Genomic DNA, 20,140 nt, shown 5'->3' on the forward strand with positions numbered 1-20,140 from the left:
TTAGAAGAAATTGTCTTTTCATACCACAAATTTGAGCTGGCTAATTACTCAATGAATATTTAGCTTCTTACGTAGGCAAATATTATGTGAAGAGAGGAACTTTATTGAGTAAATTATTCAACCCAGAAAACTTCCCAGGAGCCAGCTGTGGCCTGTTCTATTTAAGGTCTTCTCCATTGCCCCTCATCCCAATGATCACTCCCTACCTCCTCCCTTTCAGACTCATACAGAGACACATGTGTGCCCGTGCGTGTGCACGCGGGCGTGCGCGCACACACACACACTCACTCACACACCACACATCTGGCACTCTGGAGAAAGCCAATAGCATCCTTAGTTGTTAGTGTTTGAATTTTTATATTTTTACTTTTCAAAATAAAATCATTCAAAAAGTTTAAAGAAAAATATGATAAATACCTTTGTGCCCACCTCCCCTCATAATAAATAAATCATGACCAATATAGTTGGATGCCCATGTATTACATCCCCTCCCTTCCAATACTCCTTCCTATCCACTAATCTCACTCTGTTGAATTTGACCATCTTGAATTTGGTGTTTATATTCATAGGTATTATTCATAAGTAGTACTAGTATGGTTTTGCGTGGTTTACAGCTTTTACCAGTGATATCACAGGGTATATATTCTTCTGCAAGTTGCTTTTGTAGCTCCATGATGTGCTTGTAGGGTCATCCATATTAATACATGTAATTCCACTTCATTTTTTTACTGGAAAGAATTCCATTGAATGAATACACCAGAACTTACTCATTCTCTTGTTGATGGAAATTTAGATTGTTTTCTTTTTTTTTCTTTGTTATCACAAATGATACTGCCTTGATTCCTCTGGTATACACTTCTTCATGTGCTTGTATGAGTTTCTCTGTAGAGAATAGGCCTAGGGTAGAGTTGCTGGATTAAAGAAAAACTGATGTTTTTAACCTACCTTATGGGCTTTGGCCTTAAGGACTGTGTTGGCATTCCTTTCCAATACTCTCCCGTGGCTCCAGTAACTTTCCAGGAGCCTCTTCTGTGTTTCCTTCCCAGAGGATGCCGGTCTCAGTAAGCCACCAATCACAGGCCTGTAGGCACATCCCAGTGAGAAGACTGAGAAGTCTTCCCTGTTCCATTTTCAAGCAGGTCTCCTGTGAGGTCTCAGAGACTCACAGAGGCAGGGAGCATGAAGAGCAACTCTGCCCAACACCCACTGCCACCATGAATACTGAGGATCTATGACTTGTACCTCTGCTTCCCAGGGACTAAGCAGGACCCCACGGCCTCAGGGAACTCAAAAACAGATTCTACCGTCCTAAGGAGAGAGCTGAGAAGTCTTAAGGTTTTACCCTGCCCAGGAGACTCTTGAAGTGTGAAAGGACTTCCAAATCAAAGGAACAAATGACTCTCTTTTCAAGGATGCTTGAGCACTGTGGAAGATGTGAATGGGCAAAGACTTAGGGAGCACAGGTGGCCTGGCTCCCCAGGAATCAGTTTCTATATGAAGCTTCTGAGTCAATCCTTCTGAACTGTCAGGAAACAGAGCACCCGTGCCTGAGAGCTGACCTCTGCTCTCATCAAGAGCAGCCTGGGCCAAGCATCTAGGAAGCAATCTGGCAGCATCACTACTAGCCCCACCCCCCACGCTCCCCAAGAATCTCCCTTGATGTCAGGCCTGACCAGCCCCTTCTGGGAGGACTAGTTCCTTCCCCTCAAACATACTGCCAGGTCCAAGTCTACCAGAGAACTAGGCCAGGCCCCCAGGTCTTTGAGGAGCTGAGTGCCAACCTTGAAGAAGCCTATCTTCTCTGCAGTACCCCAGGCCAAGAAGGAAACACCCAGGGCTGATTGCAGCTTAACCCTGGGGCCTGCCCACATGAGGTCTCCAGGTAGCTTTGCAGCCCTGAGACCCTCCCCACATCTGTCCCAGCAGTTCATGGGACCTCGGTAGTTCTTTACCCTGCAGCTGGAGGTGATCTCTTTATGGACCTGCTGGACGCACATGTAGCTGCCTCTTTGTAAACCTGGTGAGGCCCAACCACAGCCTCTATAACTGAGGACTTACTTCTGCCCTGAGTTTCTTCCTCATCCTTCTCACCCACTGGGACAGGAACTATCCTCTCTGCTGAGCCCAGTGAGGCTCAAAACAGAAGCCCATTCCCAAGCCACTTAACCAATAGCAGAGTTGGAATTTGCCATCAGAGCCTCATCTAAAGAGAGAGGAAGGTGCCAAGATGCTGGGACTAAAACTCCAGGAGGAAAAGGGGAGCCCTATCTCTGCCCCCGCAGCCCTGCTGTGCAGCTGCCCACCCCCCACTCAGCTCTGCAACAATGCCTGAACTAATTTCATCTAATTCTACTTTAAAAAAGAAAACCCGGGAAATAATTACTTCAGTCAGACGTTATTTACTTAAGTAATTCTTTACTCAAACGTCTTTAGGCTTTATTTTACTAATACTACATAATTACGTAATTGTGTAATTACGAAGAAATTAAATGACAAATGTTTGCTGAGAACAAATGGAAAAAAAATAGATTCTTTATTTTCCTGAGTGCTCTCAGCTCAATACATTACATCTTCTTCCCCCTCCTCCCAGCTCTCCCCCGGCTTTCTTCCCCCCAGCCTCCCCACAGTGAAGATGGAGCAGGTGGGGTACCTGGACAAATAGCAGCAGGTGTGGGCACCCTGAGCCCGAGGCGGGAAGCAGTTGCTTGTAAGAACTAAACTGGGTGTCTCTGTGCAAGGCCTGACCTCCCTCCTAGAGCTGGGGGCAGGAATCAAGCCTCCTCTGGTTTCCCCTTTCTGTCTCTAAGCCCAGGAGGTCCATCGAGCTCCACCCCACAGCAGCCCAAGAAAAGCAAGTACAGCTGGCCCTAAGGATTACCTTCCTGCAGTCAAAGGCCAAGTCAGCTCATCCTGCAGACATGTTCTCAGGGGCAGCCAGATCCCCAGGCAGAAGAAAAATGAAGGGTCCACTGGGAGGGAAGGTGGGAGCACATCTATCTCACTACCTTCAAAGTGACTCACAGTGTCTGCCTCAAACTTCTTCCCCAGGAAGAGGCATGGCACGCACCCCAGGACGGAGCTGACGAAGAGTGGGGGAGAGGAAGAGGGGTGAACATTGGCGGGGACCATTATGCCTCCTTCCCTCCTTCCCTCCTTCCCTCCAACCTCAGCAGCTGTAGAATTCAGTGGAGCTTCCTGCAGGTAAAAAATTCAATCAATCAACCACCCACCCAACACCCATGGAGCGTGTCTTTTGTTCAAGTTCTGAGAGGGACACAAAAGAGCAGGCAGGCCACCACTATACTCATTAATACGTCAGTTGCTTGGAATCTGGCATGTAGAGCAGTGTTTTTCACAGTAGAAAGTTTCCTAGCCAGCCTGCCAACAAAGAAAAAAAAAATCACTTCTAAATGTCCTCAGTATCCAGTACTAAGAGTGAGGAGTTGAAGCTAGGGACTCAGTTTGCGGAGGTTCACTGTCTCCAACACTTACAAATTGTGCCCCGGGACAAGTTATTAATCTTGCGGTGCCTCCATTTGCTCATCAGGAAAATGTGAATGATGCACACCCTTCCAGATCGTTGCGAGGCTGAAACAAACCAATGGCAATGGGCATTCAGAGTAGGACCCAGTGTTCAATAAGCAGTAACTACGGTTGTCAAAGTGGAACTACGAAAGCCAACCCAGATGGAGGGAAGAACGCTGTGGGAAAGCCCCCAGCTCAGTTGGCTGGTGGCCGCTCCCCTTTCTCTCACCCTCACCAGCTCCCAGTTAGCTGATTATGACTCATGAGCTCAGGGCAGAGGCAGCAGGGCAAGAAGGTTGGAAAAGATGAGCAAAGTGATACAGGGGGCTTAGGTCCCAGGGGAAAGAGCACGGCACCCTGAGAAGGACTTCTGCTGACTGGACTTCCTGAGAAATTTCTGCCTGGGGCCTCTCACTTTGGGGGCGAAAGTGAAAAGAACACATTTTAACATTCTTGAAGAAAATACTTTGAAGCTAACTTTGTTTTCCCCAACAAAAGGGAGATGAATGGATTAAAGTAACTTCCTCCAATGTCTATTGACTAATATCATAAGAAACTGGCAAAGGTCGTATAAGCACTAATGGTGAGTCTTCCAGTACACATTGAGGTGAAGTACTTTCCACCCAGGTGACGCAACAAGGCTTTTGGCCATCTCAGGCTAGAGATGAAACTGAAGGGGAGTGAGGGGGAGTAATAAATTTGGGCTGAACACCCCAGCCCTGTGACAATTGGAGAAGGAGCAGCCTAGGAGGTTTGCCTTCCTGTTTCCCCATCCTCCCTGGAGTAGAAAGAGCATGTGCTTCAGAGTTTCAATCCCCACTCAGCAACTTGCTATCTGAGTGACCTTGGATAAGTCGTGCGACCTCTCTGAGCCTCAGTTTCCTCATTTATAAATCAGGTCTTATAATGATAAAATGATCCTTCATGAGCCTGCTAGAACGATTAAATGAAATTATACATTATAAAGCACTTAGCTCAGGGACCTGGCACATATTAAGACCCTAATAAATGGTCATTCATTCATTCATTCATTCGCTATTATCATTATTATTTACTGTAAGCACTACTAGTCTTGCTACCATAGATCAGACATTAGGGGGATGTCAGGTGTGGGGCCTAGGGAAGCAGAAGGTTCCAGGCCACTGCAGGCAGCATTAAGGTCCGCAGAGAAGAAGGGAGGGGTGGCCAGGCGGAAACAGGATTAAAGAAAATTCTTACAGAAGATGGGGCAGTTCAGAGCCCCATGTTTTGTTCATGGCCAACAAGCCAGGGCTGCTCTCCCCAAGCACTGCCCAGATATAAGAGACAATTAGACTGGGAGATCTCTGCGTAAGACACACTTCTAGCCAATAGGGAGGAAATTCTAACCCTCTTCTCTCCAGCATCCTCCATAACATTTCTTATTTTCAGGAGCCCCTTTGTGGTCTTAAGTTATAATCCAATGGAGTAAAATTCACTCAATCTGTCAGAGGCTAGCCTTAGAGAATGGAATTTTTTAAGAAGTGCTTGTACTGCTATCTACTAACCTTCACTGCCCACACCTCATCTCCCTGCTCAGTCTTTTGGGCTCCTGGCAATGGGGCTGGGCCTGGGAGTGTTTTATGTGATGCTAACCAGGGCTCTTGCTCTGGCCACTGTTCAACCCTGCATTTGCTTTAAGGTTAGGTGGGGTGTCCCGTCCGTGCTCTCCCAGCACCTGGCACCCAGCTTGGCCCTTATTTTGCCTTTGCTGCAGCCCCACATACTGGGCCAGCCAGCTTCCAGAGGCCTCGCTCACCCATAACTGGCTGTTCTCTTTTCCAGACAGCTACAGGGTTGAGCAGCAAAGGAGCACAGGAAGCCAGAGTAAGAGCAGCCACCCCCCTGCTCTCTAGGTTCAGATTTAATCCAAAGCAATGGATATTTATAGTGTCTAACATGAGCAGGCTCATAACCATGTGTGTGAGTGTGTTGGGGGGGTTCTCTAAAGGGATAGGTGGAAAAGCAACTTTCTTGTCTCACCTCGTATCTTTCAAAATATAAAATTCAGGACTACTTTGAATGCTCTACAGAACACACTGCAGCGGGTCAATATTGACAGACAGATGAGCTGAGTTTTTGAATCCCAGGGTTTCCTCACAAGTGGGTCCCCAAGCTCTCGAGGAAACCCGACCCCATCAGTCGTTGGCTGCTCGGAGTCTTCTCACTAAGCCTTGGCTTTGCCTCCTGTGGCTCATTGGCTGGGAGCTAGTAGTAATAAAGACAGGTCTGCAATGCACAAGGTCTTCCTCCTTGTCTAACCTTAACAAGGACGGAGACAGCCAGACACAGCCTGCCCTTGCCTCCTCCTGCTCCATGCTGTTTGTTAGCCTCACAGATTATTATTAGAGGCACCGCAGAACTAATCACCTCCCTGGTGGACACCCAGCTTCCCCCTAGCTACTGCTCTGACATCGTCTGCATTTGACCTGACTTCCCAGGGCTCCCAGGCTGCCTGCTGATGGCTCCTGGGGAGGAGCAGAGGTGAGCCCACCTGGGCAGGACTGGGGCATCTTCTCGTCCAGGAGACTGACCTCTGCCCTGAGACCCCAAGGACAGAGACTTGGGAGGTAGAGGGGTGGGGAAGAGAGGGAATGGGGGAAGAATTTTGGAGAAGTGCTATAAGCTAAAGCTGCTTTGACACTTACGCTACTCTGGTTAAGCCCTCGTTAGTAACATCCAGAGAGATGCACACAGGGAAAGGAAGGAAGACCAGGTGATGGAGGATTTCCCCTCACAAATAGTGCCAGTAATGGAGGAGAGTCATTAGCATTTCTCTCCGTCTCTCAAAGAGAGAGCAAACAAACTTCAATTCCAGCAGATGGAATTTAAGTAGCCCAGAGGAAGGACTTCCTCACTCCGAGGAGGCCTCTTCCTTGGATAATTTCCATGCATCCTTCTGCAGCCCAGGTAGCCCTCCCCAGTTGTCACCTTGCATTCTCCTGCTCAGATCCTCTCAGTGGCCTCCGCTGGGCAGGAGGAGATCCAAGCACAGGGGCCTGATGTTCAAGCCACGCACTGCCCGGTTCAGGGCATGCTCTTGGCCTATCCAAGTCCTACCCTTCCTGCAAAGCCAGTTATAACTGCTCCAGCTATACGTGCTCCCTCCCTCTCTGGCCTTACATTCACCTAGTATAGGGCCTTGTTCCAGGGGTAGGGCCCACACCTTACATATCTCTGAGTCTCCTCTGTCCTAAGGGCAGTATCTCACATAGAGCAGGTGCTCAATAGACACCATGTGCTTCACACGAGGGACAATGCAAATCTTGGTGTTCTTGTCATTTAGTAGGATGTTATTATCAGAGTTTTACGACAACAGGAAGAAGTGCAAGAAAGAGAATAATCAGTTACAGACTCTTATTTCCTCATTTCTCCCTTTTGACCACCTCTTTGGGTAGGCATTAATGGTCCCATTTTATGTATTTACTCAGGGCCACATACCCAGTGAGTAGCAGAGCTCTGGGATACGAATTGAGGTCAAACCCCAAAGCCTAAATTCCCTTCACTATGGGATGTTCCCCTCAAAACTCCCTTAGATATAAGGTCAATTTGACCTAGATTTCTAATAAAGAACTTGCACAGGATTTGCAAAAAGGTAAAGCACGTGGGGTATCATATTTCATATCACATCCATATTCCCTCCACCTCGTTGGAAGAATACCATTTCATTTAATGATTTCTGGGAGTGAAAGATATTCATTAATTCGACAAGTGTTCAATAAATAAACTAAGTGCATACCATATGTCAGGTTCTGTTTTAGGTGCCAGGAATACAGCAGTGAACAAGACAGATAAAATGCCCTACCCTCTCAACAACAAAAAAACAAATAACCGATTAAAAAATGGGCAAAGAACTTGAATAGAAATTTCTTCAAAGTGTATATACAAATGACCAATAAGCACATGAAAAGATGCTTATCATTAGGAAAATGCAACTCAAACCCACAATGAGATTATCACTTCACACTGATTAAAATGGCTATTATTAAAAACAAACAAACAAAACAAGAAGTGTTGGCAAGGATGTGGAGAAATTGGAACCCTAGTACCCTGCTGGTAGGAATATAAAATGGTGTAGCCCTTACAGAAAATAGTATGGCGGTTCTTCAAAAATTAAAGATAAAATTACAACATGATCCAGCAATACCAGTTCTGGGTATATATCCAAAAGAATCGAAAGCAAGATCTCGAAGAGATATTTGCACAAAGATGATCATAGCAGCATCATTCACAGCTAAGGGGCGGAAGCAACCCATGTCTTCACCCGTCTATAGATAAATGGATAAACAAAACGTGGTATATACTCGCAACAGAATGTTATTCTGTCTTTAAAAAGGCAGACAACTTTGATCCATATTACACCATGGATGAAACTTAAGGACATTATGCTAAGCAAAAAAAGCCACTTACAAAGTCACATATGATATGATTCAAGTTATATGAAGTACCTATAGTAGTCAACTTCATAGAGACAAAAAATAGAACACGGTTGCCAGGGGTGGGGGAAGGGGAAGTGGGGAGTTGTGGTTTAATGGATATAGTGTATTAATTTTGCAAGATGAAGTGGTGAGATTTGTTGTACAACGTGAATATATTTAGCACAACTGAACTGAATAGTTAGAAACAGCTAAGATGGTAAATTTTATGTTTTTACCACAATCAAAAATAAAAATTTTTAAAAAGGAAAAGAAATCCCCTGGTCTTGTGGCACTTACATTCCTGCACTCTGAAATGACCACTGGTTTATGCCTGGATGGCTTTTCCTCCTGGCCCCCCCACCCCTTCTATTATTGTGAGACGGGCCAGGAAGATGTCAAGTAGCCATCAGGGTTCATTCCCCTGACCTGCACACTGGAGCCTGCCACCCCTGCATTTCTTTTCACTTCTCCTGGGAGGGTAAGGCCAGCTCCTCGCCTGACCCGCTGTCACTTGCCTCACGCTCACTGGCGCCCCCTGGAGGCAAGTCATGATGGCGGTCATAAGGCCTTGCTGGATGTTCCCTGAGGTCACAATCAGTTTTCACCCCCGGGGAAATCACAGGCCCTGTGCTCTTTCACTTGCTTACCCCCAAGCACTCCTAGGCAAGGAGTTTGTTGGCTTTTCATCGATCACCCGAGGGTGTGTGTGGGGGGAGGGGAGTGGGTAGGAAAATGGAAGTGGGGGGTGTCTTTCCAGTAGGACCACTAGATTTTGCCAGCTGCCTGCAGGCCACCACACAGCCCGGCCTCTTCCCAGAGAGCCCACCTGGCGCTAATTGTTTGTTGTTCTGCTGAAAATGCAGCTTCTCCACCAGTCTTTTCTGTCCAGATGTTGTCATTAGTCAACCCCATCAGGCCAGGCTGGCCTGGGGTCTGGCTCTCGCCTGTCAGTCCTGACATCTTCAGTGGATAATGGAACACAAGGATGTGAGAGGCAGAGCAGGTGCATGCTAATGAGGAGATCAATTTTAATTATGATTTTAATTAAACACCCGATCCAGTAGGAAATATGACAAGAGCTAGGTTGGGGCTGTGCAACCTGAAAGAAGGGAGGGGCACTGGGGAGGGAAGGAGCCTCCAGCCTTCCTCAGGATTTAAAAGAAGTAAAGGGCAGCACTGTTGGGAAATTGAGAAAAATCTGTGCAACCTGAAATTTGCACATAGCAAGCCTTTCACTTTAAAGAGCTCTCAGACATCTAGACTCCTGAGAGGATCTTAGCAACAACATGGATGGGCCGTGCCCCTTCATTCACATGGGGAATTGAGGTCCAGAGGGAGACATGACTTTCTTCTGTCCCCCATAACGTACTGTCCACGCTTTCAATAAAGTACTTATCATATTACATAATCATTAACTCTTCACAGCCTCTGTATTTGTTTATATCAAGTGTTTATAAAGTCAGAGAGTTGTTTGGGCAATGCAAGCCCTTCAAGGGCAATGCCACCTCTGCAGAGCTCTCTCTGTACAACTAGTGAGTGGACACTGAGAGGATTGCATATGCTCATGCCCTCTCTACTGCAAAGGAATTATATGCATGATAAAGGATCCTCCCCAAACTCCACACTCCATTCCTTCCCTGAACAGTACCTGACACATAGTAGGCATTCAGGAAATGCATGTACAAAAAATAATTACAGGGCCGGCCCGGTGGCTCAGGCGGTTAGAGCTCCGTGCTCCTAACTCCGAAGGCTGCCGGTTCGATTCCCACATGGGCCAGTGGGCTCTCAACCACAAGGTTGCCAGTTCAATTCCTCGAGTCCCGCAAGGGATGGTGGGCTCTGCCCCCTGCAACTAAGATTGAACACGGCACCTTGAGCTGAGCTGCCTCCCGATGGTTCAGTTGGTTGGAGCGCGGGCTCTCAACCACAAGGTTGCCAGTTCAATTCCTCGACTCCCGCAAGGGATGGTGGGCTCTGCCCCCTGCAACTAAGATTGAACACGGCACCTTGAGCTGAGCTGCCTCCCGATGGTTCAGTTGGTTGGAGCGCGGGCTCTCAACCACAAGGTTGCCAGTTCAATTCCTCGACTCCCGCAAGGGATGGTGGGCAGCGCCCCCTGCAACTAAAATTGAACACGGCACCTTGAGCTGAGCTGCCGCTGAGCTCCCGGATGGCTCAGTTGGTTGGAGCCTGTCCTCTCAACCACATGGTTGCCGGTTCGACTCCCACAAGGGATGGTGGGCTGTGCCCCCTGCAACTAGCAACGGCAACTGGACCTGGAGCTGAGCTGCACCCTCCACAACTAAGACTGAAAGAAAAACAACTTGAAGCTGAACAGAACCCCCCACAACTAAGATTGAAAGGACAACAATTTGACCATTGTTCCCCAATAAAGTCCTGTTACCCTTCCCCAATAAAATCTTTAAAAAAATAAATAAATAAATAATTACATAGAGTCTATAAAATTTAATGAGAAGTCAAGAGCAATACCCAATTAGTCAGTTGTTCTTAGGCCAGGCCATCAGATTTCTCAACACTGCCCTGATGGAAGAAAGCAATGTGCATGTGGCTTGTGTGTGTGTGCGCACGCACGTGTACGCACATGCACAGGTGCATGCATGTGTGTGTACACATATGTGAACACGCATATTGCTGTGTGTGCTGTGTATGTGGTGGCCGATGGTAGCAGCTCATAGGAGGAGAAAACTCAAGGGGGCAAAGGAACTAATTATGTAGGACTCCTAGTAACAGAAAATTATAGAATAATGCAATGGCAGAATTGCAAGAGAGTGTAGATGAGCATTGTCCAATGGAACGTTTGCAATGATGATGCTGTATATCTACAATGTCTGATGCAGTGGATACTGGCCACATGTGACTATTGAGCACTTGAAATGTGGCTAATGTGACCGAGGAGCTGAATTTTTAATTTAATTTCAAATGATTTAAATTCAAATAGCCACATGATGCTAGTGGCTACCACATTGGACAGTACAGGTGTAGACTACCCAATCAAATTCTCTCTTTGTTCAGCACAGGAAACTGAAGCCCAGAGAAGGAGCCCTTGGAGATCGTCCAAGGTCATACATTGGTCTTCACAGCAGCACATTAAGACTCAGTCCTATTATGGTGTCCTTGTGCATAAACAGAGCACCTGTGAAGGGGTTCTACTTTCAGGAATGTTCATACATCCCATCAATAAGGCCTAAGGACAAAGGACAAAAAGATTCCCCCCTGTTCCCCAGATAAGCTTGGACGAGGAAGAGCTGGAGGCCAGGGCAGGAGCTTGGGTAATAACCCTGCTGCTGCTTCTGCCTTGTCTCCACCACCACCACCAGTGCCCTAACAGGCAGGGCCCATCTGGTTCTTCCCACCTAGGTAATGTGAGGTCTTTCTAGTCTCTTCACCTGCAGCTAAAGTCCTGTCACTGGCCTGAACAGAGAAGCTGAGATTGGAGATGGCGGCAGAAGTTAATTGGGATTAGATGCACTTGTTCCATGGTTAACAAAAGCACAGATGCTCCACAGCCACTTCCTAAGACAGATCATTTTCTAAATATTCTCCCCTCCTTCCTCTCTGCTTCCTCTTCACCCTACCCCCAGCAATCCACCACCCCCAGATGCTCCAGAGAGGTACTGATTGGGCAGTTTCTCTTTCTTGCATGTATGACTCAATATCAGTTAAATGAATGAGGTCATTTGTGGGAGGAATAGAGAAAACAGAGCCTTCCAGCCTTTGACACACCCGGCTTCCTTCCTTTCCTTCTCTCTCCTGTCTTCTCTGTGGCCTGCTTCATTCATCGGGCTGCCAACGGAAGAGGCAAAGTCGGGGTACCCACTAATCACCTCTCATAGTCAGAACACAAAGCGTGCCCCTTTGTCAAAACACATCTCAGGCTCCCAGACTGACAGGGACTGAAAATCAGGGAAAAGCATGGTCTACAAATCCCTAGAGTATTTTCCCAGCCTAACCCAAGGACCCTCACTGTTGGGGACATTGAATTCCAAGCTTCAGATGAATTCTGGTTCTCAGATTCTGGGAGCCAGTTCTACAGGATTTCTTCTTAGGAAAGATGAGTTCAGAATTTTCTGTTCCTTTGAGTAAGTAAGGGATCAAGAAGGACAGAAACATAAGAAATTTCCATCGGTGATTCAAAAAGCACTTTCCTCCCCATCCCAAATCTGAGCAGGGTCCGTATCAGCTGTACCCTGGGGAGCAATCACACTGTCCCAAGACCTGACTGATTCATGCACTCAGGACCCTCCAAGGAGGCGGAGGTAGCCTCGCAGTGGACACAGAAGTCTTCCTGTGAAGGGAAAGAGCCTGCCTGTCAGAGACCTGTTAGCTGAAACAGACAAAAATGTAAGAGACAGCCTGCTGACCTACTGGAGCGCAGGGGGAGCAGGGAGCATGCAGGGTGAGAAGGCAGCTGCATGGTGAGCTAGGCTATGAAGCCATCAGCCATCAGTGAGGGGATGGGCCAGGGATAGACAGGGAAGGTAACCTCACCGAGCTGGCCCTTCTCACTCTAAGTGGGGCCTCAGTTGGAGAAAGAAATTCTCTCTTTGAAAGAATTGACAGAGTGGTTTTGCAACTCCCCATCAGCACTTTCTTTTGCTCTTTTCTTGAGCAACTCCGTCCAGTGAGCAGCCCAACACCACTCTAGTTGGAGCCCAACACTCATGCTTCTTCAATTCATTTCAGCAAAGTCTTTGAGCACATACCCTGTGCTTTCTTCTTTCTCCTCGGCCACTGAGGATCTCTTCTCTTGATCGAACAATGCCTATTTCTCTTTAATAGGATTCTACCTCTGGAGAACAATGGCTCTAGATAGTGAAGGATGTGGAGGAAGGCAATGGCAGGAGCAGAAATGGAAGCAAAAGAGAAGTGATGGACGCCTTGTCTCTTAACTGGTATTCAGATTCTTGCCTGGCTTGGTTTTGTCTCCAGCATTAGCCTGTCTTCTAGAGTGCTGCTTGCACTGGGTGACCTTGAGGGTCACTGAAGGTGAGGACTTAACTATGGAAGAGCTGGACAGCTCCCCACAGCTCGCTTACATCTACTTAATCAACGGGAGATGGCTCCAGACCCCAAACAAGCTCTAAGTGGGCATGTTGCTAGATGCTTCCAGGGCACTGCATTCAAAGCCAAACAAACCCAAAACAGTGTGTTATTTTAAACTGCACACCCACGCAGCACTCCTAGGATGGGAAACATGCAGAAGCAAAGATTTCAACTTAACAGGCAAGGGGACACACATCTTGCCCCTGACTCTGATCAAACATGTTTCTTCTCCTGTCTCAGACTGCCTGCCCATTATCATTCTTTGCTGTCAATTAATGTAGTAACATGTAAGGACTTAATTAGCACTGATAGCATCACCCTTCATCCCAGGCCTCTCTGCAAAAGGTCACCATTGCATCCTTTAGGCAAGAATCCTTTGGGGTGGGATAGGTATGGATTGAGTTGCTTCTCTCTCAAAATGAAGATGTTGCAGCCTCGGCTTGGAGCTTAAGGAAAATGCTGCCAGTTAGAGAGCAAAATTCAGGTGGAGCCTTGGTATCCTCATGTTTGAGTTCTCTCATATCTGCAGACTCAGCAAACCCATCAACCAGTATTTAGTGAGCACCTGCTATGAATGAGGCCTCACAGAAGACTTAGGGATGTATAAGACAAGATCCCTGTCCTCACTTGAAGAAATTTATGCTTTTTTGAGGAGACATATCCAGGGCTACTCAGGTGCAAACTACCCAACCCCAGGGCCTCCATTTACATGGAGCACAGCACAGACGCCTTGGGAGTGATGCCCAAACCGTATTATTCAATACAGGAGGAGGTATGTGCCAAGCACTGTAGAAAGATGGGGCACTGTGGAATAAAGGGATGGAATAAAGTCGTGGGGCTTGTGTTTAACTGAGAAAAACAATTTTGGCTTAGTAGAAAAAAGATGAGTACAGAAGACATTAAAATCAAAACCTTTGTTGACTCCACATCTACCTCTATCACTCTATCTCTGTATTTACTCCCTTTCCAAACATACTTCCCAAAAAGGCTCATGTACAGATGCTTTCTCCTTTGCTTTGACCCACTCTTGTGTGTCTTCCATAGCTCCCTGCCCACACACACCTCCCACATACCATGGAAACTTCTCTGCTAAGACCAACAGTGACCAGTTTACTCAATCTCACGCACACTCTTTGGTGTCTCCATCTTCTTGAATCTTCAATAGCATCTGATCAGTTGCCCCCTCCTTCCTTCTGGAAGCACTGTCCTTTTCATTCCTGTGATGTCACATTTCCCTTGTTTTCCTCCTAACTCTCTTGCTATGCTTTTTTACAGCCTCCTCTTTCTTGAGCAATTGTTATTGACTCCTTATTATTTGTACAATTCTAAGTACTTTATATTTTAACTACTTTAATCCTCAAAGCAATGCTATGATATAGATGCTATTTTCCCCATTTCCCAGATGAGAAAACTAATACACATGGAAAAGCTTTTCCCTAGCTTACTTAGCTAGAAATTGCAAAAGATGAGATTTGAACAGACAGTTTGGGTCCTGAGCTATAGGACCCATAACACTGTTGGTCACTATGTTATGCTGTCCATTTACCTGACTGTATTATTAACGATAGGATAGAATAGGTCACAATAATAAACAACCCTAAGATCCCAGTAACTTAATACAACAAGAGTTGATTTGCATCTCATGCTATATGTCCAAGACACAGCTGCAGGGAATCTGCTCCATACAGTCACTCCGTGACCCATGCAATTAAAGGCCCCATCTTGTAGCTGCAGGAAGGAAAGAGAAAGATTAGAAAATCACATGGGGCTTTCCCCTGTCATTTCCACTCATATTTCTTTGACTAGAACTAATCACATGGCCCCACCTAACTGGAAGTGGGATGAAAAACATTGGGAAATAAATGGAATATTTAAAGCGGGATGGAAAACATTGGGAAACAAATGGAATGTTTAATGAGATAACTATACATGCAATCGTAAACTTTAAATGTTGGAGTTTCTCCAACCTCAGTCCTAGGCCATCATCATTTTTCTACTCTCTACTCACCCATTCCCATGGCTTTAGTACCTATATACTGAGACTTCCCAAATTTACATCTTCAGCCCACATCTCAGCTTCACTTCTGAGCTCTAATCTTGTCTATTTAACTGCTTACTTGACATCTTTAAAAGGGTATCTCAAAAGCTTATTAAATTTAACATATTCAGAACAAAACCCTTGGGGCTCTCTCCCCATTACAATTCCTCTCCTCCCCAACCTGTCTCATTTCAATAAATGATACCTCCATCCACTTAGTTATTTCTGCCAGAAATCTGGGAATTATTCCAACCCCACCCTTTACTTCATATATCCAAACTATCACCAAATCTGGATGAATTTATCTTCAAAATAATGTTACATCTACCCAGTTTTCACCAGTATTGTCATTCTTCTCGAAGCCACCATCATTTCTTGCCTAGACTACTGCCATAGCCTCCACCCTGTCTTCCTTACTTCCTCTCTCATCTCCTTCTAGAACATTCTCCACACTATAACTAGCATGTTCTTTACAAACTGCAAATCAAATCATGCCACTCAGTTGTTCAGAGTGCTCAGGTCCTCAAAGTGACCTACAGTGCCCGCCACAATCTAGCTTCTGCCTACCTTTCCAGAAATATCTTGTGCCCTTCTTCCTCTTATGCACCCATTTCCTGTCTCACAGGTCTTCTCTTAGTTCCTTAAACGTGCCACGTTCTTACCAGACACAGGCCATCCAACATGCTCCTCCCATTCCTCAGAAGGATCTTTTCATGCTTGGTACCCCATAAAGTCCTTTTCATGCATGGGTCTCAGCCTAAATGTTACTCGCAAGAGACCGTCCACGAAACCCCAATGTAAATGAGGCACTCTTGGTGTATTATCTCAGCATAACCTGCTCTTTTGCTTTATAGCACTTATTACAATTTGTAATTACATATCTCTCTTGACTTTTTGTTTAATATCTGGCTCCCATGGACGCTCCATCCATGCTCCATGACAGCTATGGTAGAGTACATGTTTGTTCACCCTTGTATCTCCTGCACACAGTATCTGGCCTGTAATATGGCACCTGTCAATAATTGTTAAATGAATAATCCAATGAAAAAAATAACCTCTTGCCCCAGAATATGCCTTTAATGATGAGCAGAATCACCCTGCAACAGAATTGGCTTACCATCTCCCCATCCCCTCACTCCCTGTTATTGTGGTTATGGCCGAACAATGGTGATCTTCTGTTTCCAAGTTCTTCAAAGAACATGCAGCTCCTGATGGCCTAGAATGGGCTGGCTGAACCAGGCTTCTGAGGGGATTGGGGTAGCATCTCCTAAGGCAGAACCGTTTGGGGTCACAGACAGACTAGACTCAGCAAGGTTGTGGTCTCTTTATTTGTTTTTTAAAAATTGATTAATTAATAAATGAACTCATTAGTCCAGTGCAAGGTCTTTCACAAGCTGACTTATTCTGCTTTCCAATGCTGTTGCTACTATAACCAGTTGCCACAAACGTAATGAATTAAAACAGCACAAATTTATTATCTCTATAGTTCTAGATTTCAGAAGTCCCAAATGGGTCTCACTGAGCTACAATCAAGATGTTGGCAGAGCTGCATTCCTTTCTGGAGGCTTTATGGGAGAATCCATTTCCTTTCCTTTCTCAGCTTCTGGAGACCACTTGCATTTCTTCCTCCATCTTCAAAGCCAGCAATAACAGGTTGAGTCCTTCTCACACTGTCTTCTCTCTGCTTCCCACTCTTATGCCTCTCTTTTCCACTTATAAGGACCCAATGATTTCGTTGGGTCCATCTAGACAAACTAGAGTAATCTCCCAGCTCAAGGTCAACTAATTAGCAACTTTAATTCCATCTACAACCTCTTTCCCACATAACCTAGAATATTCACAGGAGAACTGTTGTTCTGCCTACCACCAACCTCACTTCCTCATCTCACCCCAAACTCTACATTTTAACCACAAAGGACTTGAGAATTAGAGCTGTCGCTCTGAGGAGCCAGGGTGGTCGTGATGAGGACCGATAGGAAACCACACAAGCCACCCTAAGGTTTCCCCAGCACGCCCTGCCTCTTTACCTCTTCATACCAGAGTTCACATGTCACACTCCCAGTTTTCTCCCCTGAAAATTATGACAAAGGATGTCTGTTTCTCTGGATTGTTGTGAGGATTAAATGTGGTTTTGTACATGCAATGTACATTTGTCCATTGTTAAGAAGTCAGGATAGTGGGTTTGCAAAAGAGCTTGTGCTCTGGCTTCTGAAGTCTGGTTTCAAATCTTGATTCCCAACACTTCAGACTTGTGTGGCCACAGCAGAGTATTTAATCTCTATAAATTCCCTATAAATCTCCATTTCCTCATCTGTAAAGGGAAGGGTATCAATAATAGCTATCACACAGGATTGCTGTGAGGATCCAATGAGAATTGCGCAGTGTTTTGGCATAGAGTAATTGCTCCATAAGATTAGGTATCATGATTATTATACTAGAATCCTTAATAAATTGTAGCTATCCTTTCTTGTTATGATACTTTATTTCATTCCTTTATCTGACAAACTTAAATTTCAGCATAAGTATTACATCTCTGGGAGAGCTTTCCCTTCTGTTCCAGCCGGAGGTAGGTAGTTCTTCACCCCCCACCCCCACCCCACGCATTCCTATAACACACAGCCTACATTTTCATTATAGTATCAATATAATAGCTTGATTTAACTGTCTGTGTACACACACTGCCATCACCACCATACACAGGAAACTGAGCTACTTAAGAGGAGGGTCCATGTCCTGCTCATCTATGTCATGTCCGGTGCTTACCACAGGGCCTAGGCAATATACTGTTTAAGACATTTCGGTAGATTGAACAGACATAGAACTCTAAGTTACCACTTAGAAATTGCCATAATATAGAATATTTGTTAATTTATTTGTTTAAACATACATAATGTCACTCTTGTATTCCGGATGGTAAAGTGCACATTCTTTGCTCCCTGCAAGCCACATTCCTTGGGTTTCAAGCAGAACTTGACCACTGGAGACCTACAGCCAGAATGTAGACTCCCCCAGACCAGTCCCATTCTCTGAGTTCTCCTGTGTGTTCCTCACACCAACACTCCTCACCTGCAGCTGAGGAGCTTTCATTCCCGGCTTCAGCAACTAGGCCCTGCAGAAAGAGTCGGCCCCAAGCAGAACAGGGCTGAAAATCATATTTTCACGGGATGTCAAATCTCCTCTCCTACCTTAAATGAAAGGTATTATTTCTGGGAGAAGAATGTCACACACTACCACCAAAATTCTGCTTCCTTGGCAAAACTCCCGACAGTTTCTCTGCATGGCTGGCACCTCTCCACCCAAGGCCAATGCTAGGAAATTCACCAGGCCCAATACAAATCACGAAAGCACAAGTTCCTCTGTGATTAAAAAACAAGGGAAAGCAAACTCAAGGAGCATTCACTTTGCAGAAATGGCGCTGGGATAGGAGATATGGTCCAGACACCCCACCCCAGGGCCCACAGCAGGTCCTCACTCTCCTCAGGAAATTCACCCATCACTTTGCCAAGTGCATAAATTATCCCCAGCTCAGAACCTCTGGGCCTTTCTTGTAACAGATGATATCCTTTCAGCTTCATCTTTGGTATATATAAAAATATATCCTTCTTACCTGCCAACAAGCTCTAAGCAATTCATGCTGGAGACTGAGACCTCTTTCTGATTCACCCACACTGAACCCGCCCTGAGATTAAAAGCTTTGTACAGAGCTGGGAGGGTGGAAAAGGTGTCAGGCAGTGACTGGATTCAAATAAATAGGAAACTGCCTATACTTTTTAGTGAGTGAGAAGGCACTAGGGAGAGCAGGTCAGAAGCAGTGTTCTGTCCCTTGAGCTTCCTGTTGTGTCAACTTCTGTGTGTGTGGCCTGGGGGCTGATCATGCTCTAAGTCCCTGGGAATCCCAGAAACACTAGCTGCTTACCTAGCCACCAGCGCTATGTATGGACACATGGCCACAGTGGCTGCATTTCCTTAGATCTGGAGGAGTTGGTCCTACTTGTCCTCTCCCAGGGACTCTGCCTCCTGACAGATGTGAGTCAGCTCTGTTCAAAACCTAGATGGTTAACTCCGGTGTTCTCTGTCTGCTGGGTGCCCTCTGACTGGACTCAAATGCTGACCTGTTCCATCCTAGTGCTCTCTATGTCAAGGTTCCAGCTGTTCTGAGTCTAGAGGCCAGATGTTTTGCCAAGATGGGTTCGGGTGCACAGGTGGTGACCTGCGTGTGGCCTGCAAGTTGTCTTGGCAAGGCATCCCCTATACAGATGTTCCCCCATGCAGGCCGGGGTGAGCTGACAGGGTCTACCATACCCTTGTGGAAATGGTGGCCCATCTCCTCTAGAAAACTCTCAGTGACTCAAGTGTCCTCCTTACTAAGGACTCTGCACTCAGAAATCTCCAGCCTGTTCCTCAGGCACCTCACTCTACAGCGTGACTGAGGCTGTATGCAAACATTTGCTTTGATTTGTAAAATGATCCATATAATTAGGGAAAAGAGTTAAATAAAGGGACTGATTTCAGAGAGCAAGCTCTTAATGACACTAATACCTGACAAAAGGGGTCATTATGATGGGCTAATGGGCCTTGCCTGGCATTCAACTCTCTCAGGACACAATCCAACACACTCAATTATCTGCTAATCAGGGCCATTTTGTCAGAGGTTATTGCCCTGAAGTATCAATTATAGGAACATTATTAATACTTTATGGAGAAACCACTTGCATGAAAGTGTTAAACTCATGGGGCGAGCCCTACACCCTCTCCTGCCCCCTCAGACCCGTAATATGCCATCTCTTTTTGGCCCTGTATAATTCCCCAACTAGAGCTTTCCATGACCCATTGGGTCTATTGGGAAGGAGCCAGGGCCAATCAATGATGTTCCCAATCCTGTCACCTGTAACTGAACTGGCACTCCCAACTCTTAATGCCACCAGCTGGCAATAGTGGCTCAGCCCAAAGCCAAGGCATTACTGACTCAAGGAGGGGAGCTGGGGGCCACCGGGCTGCAGGAACGAGAAGTCCGAGTCCGTGTGTGCATGTGTGTGTGCGTGCTTCTTTCTGTCGCTCTATCTCCCTCTCTCTTTCT

General features: G+C 46.1%; 1 long non-coding RNA gene across 3 annotated transcripts in view; it reads right to left on the reverse strand.

The window, feature by feature from the left end:
* The window catches only part of LOC109436702 (uncharacterized), a 133,580-nt gene that overhangs the window by 95,513 nt on the left and 17,927 nt on the right, over positions 1 to 20,140 (reverse strand). The gene's annotated exons all lie outside the window — the stretch shown is intronic.

The sequence above is a fragment of the Rhinolophus sinicus genome, linkage group LG06 (assembly GCF_036562045.2).
Source record: "Rhinolophus sinicus isolate RSC01 linkage group LG06, ASM3656204v1, whole genome shotgun sequence".
Taxonomy (NCBI): domain Eukaryota; kingdom Metazoa; phylum Chordata; class Mammalia; order Chiroptera; family Rhinolophidae; genus Rhinolophus; species Rhinolophus sinicus.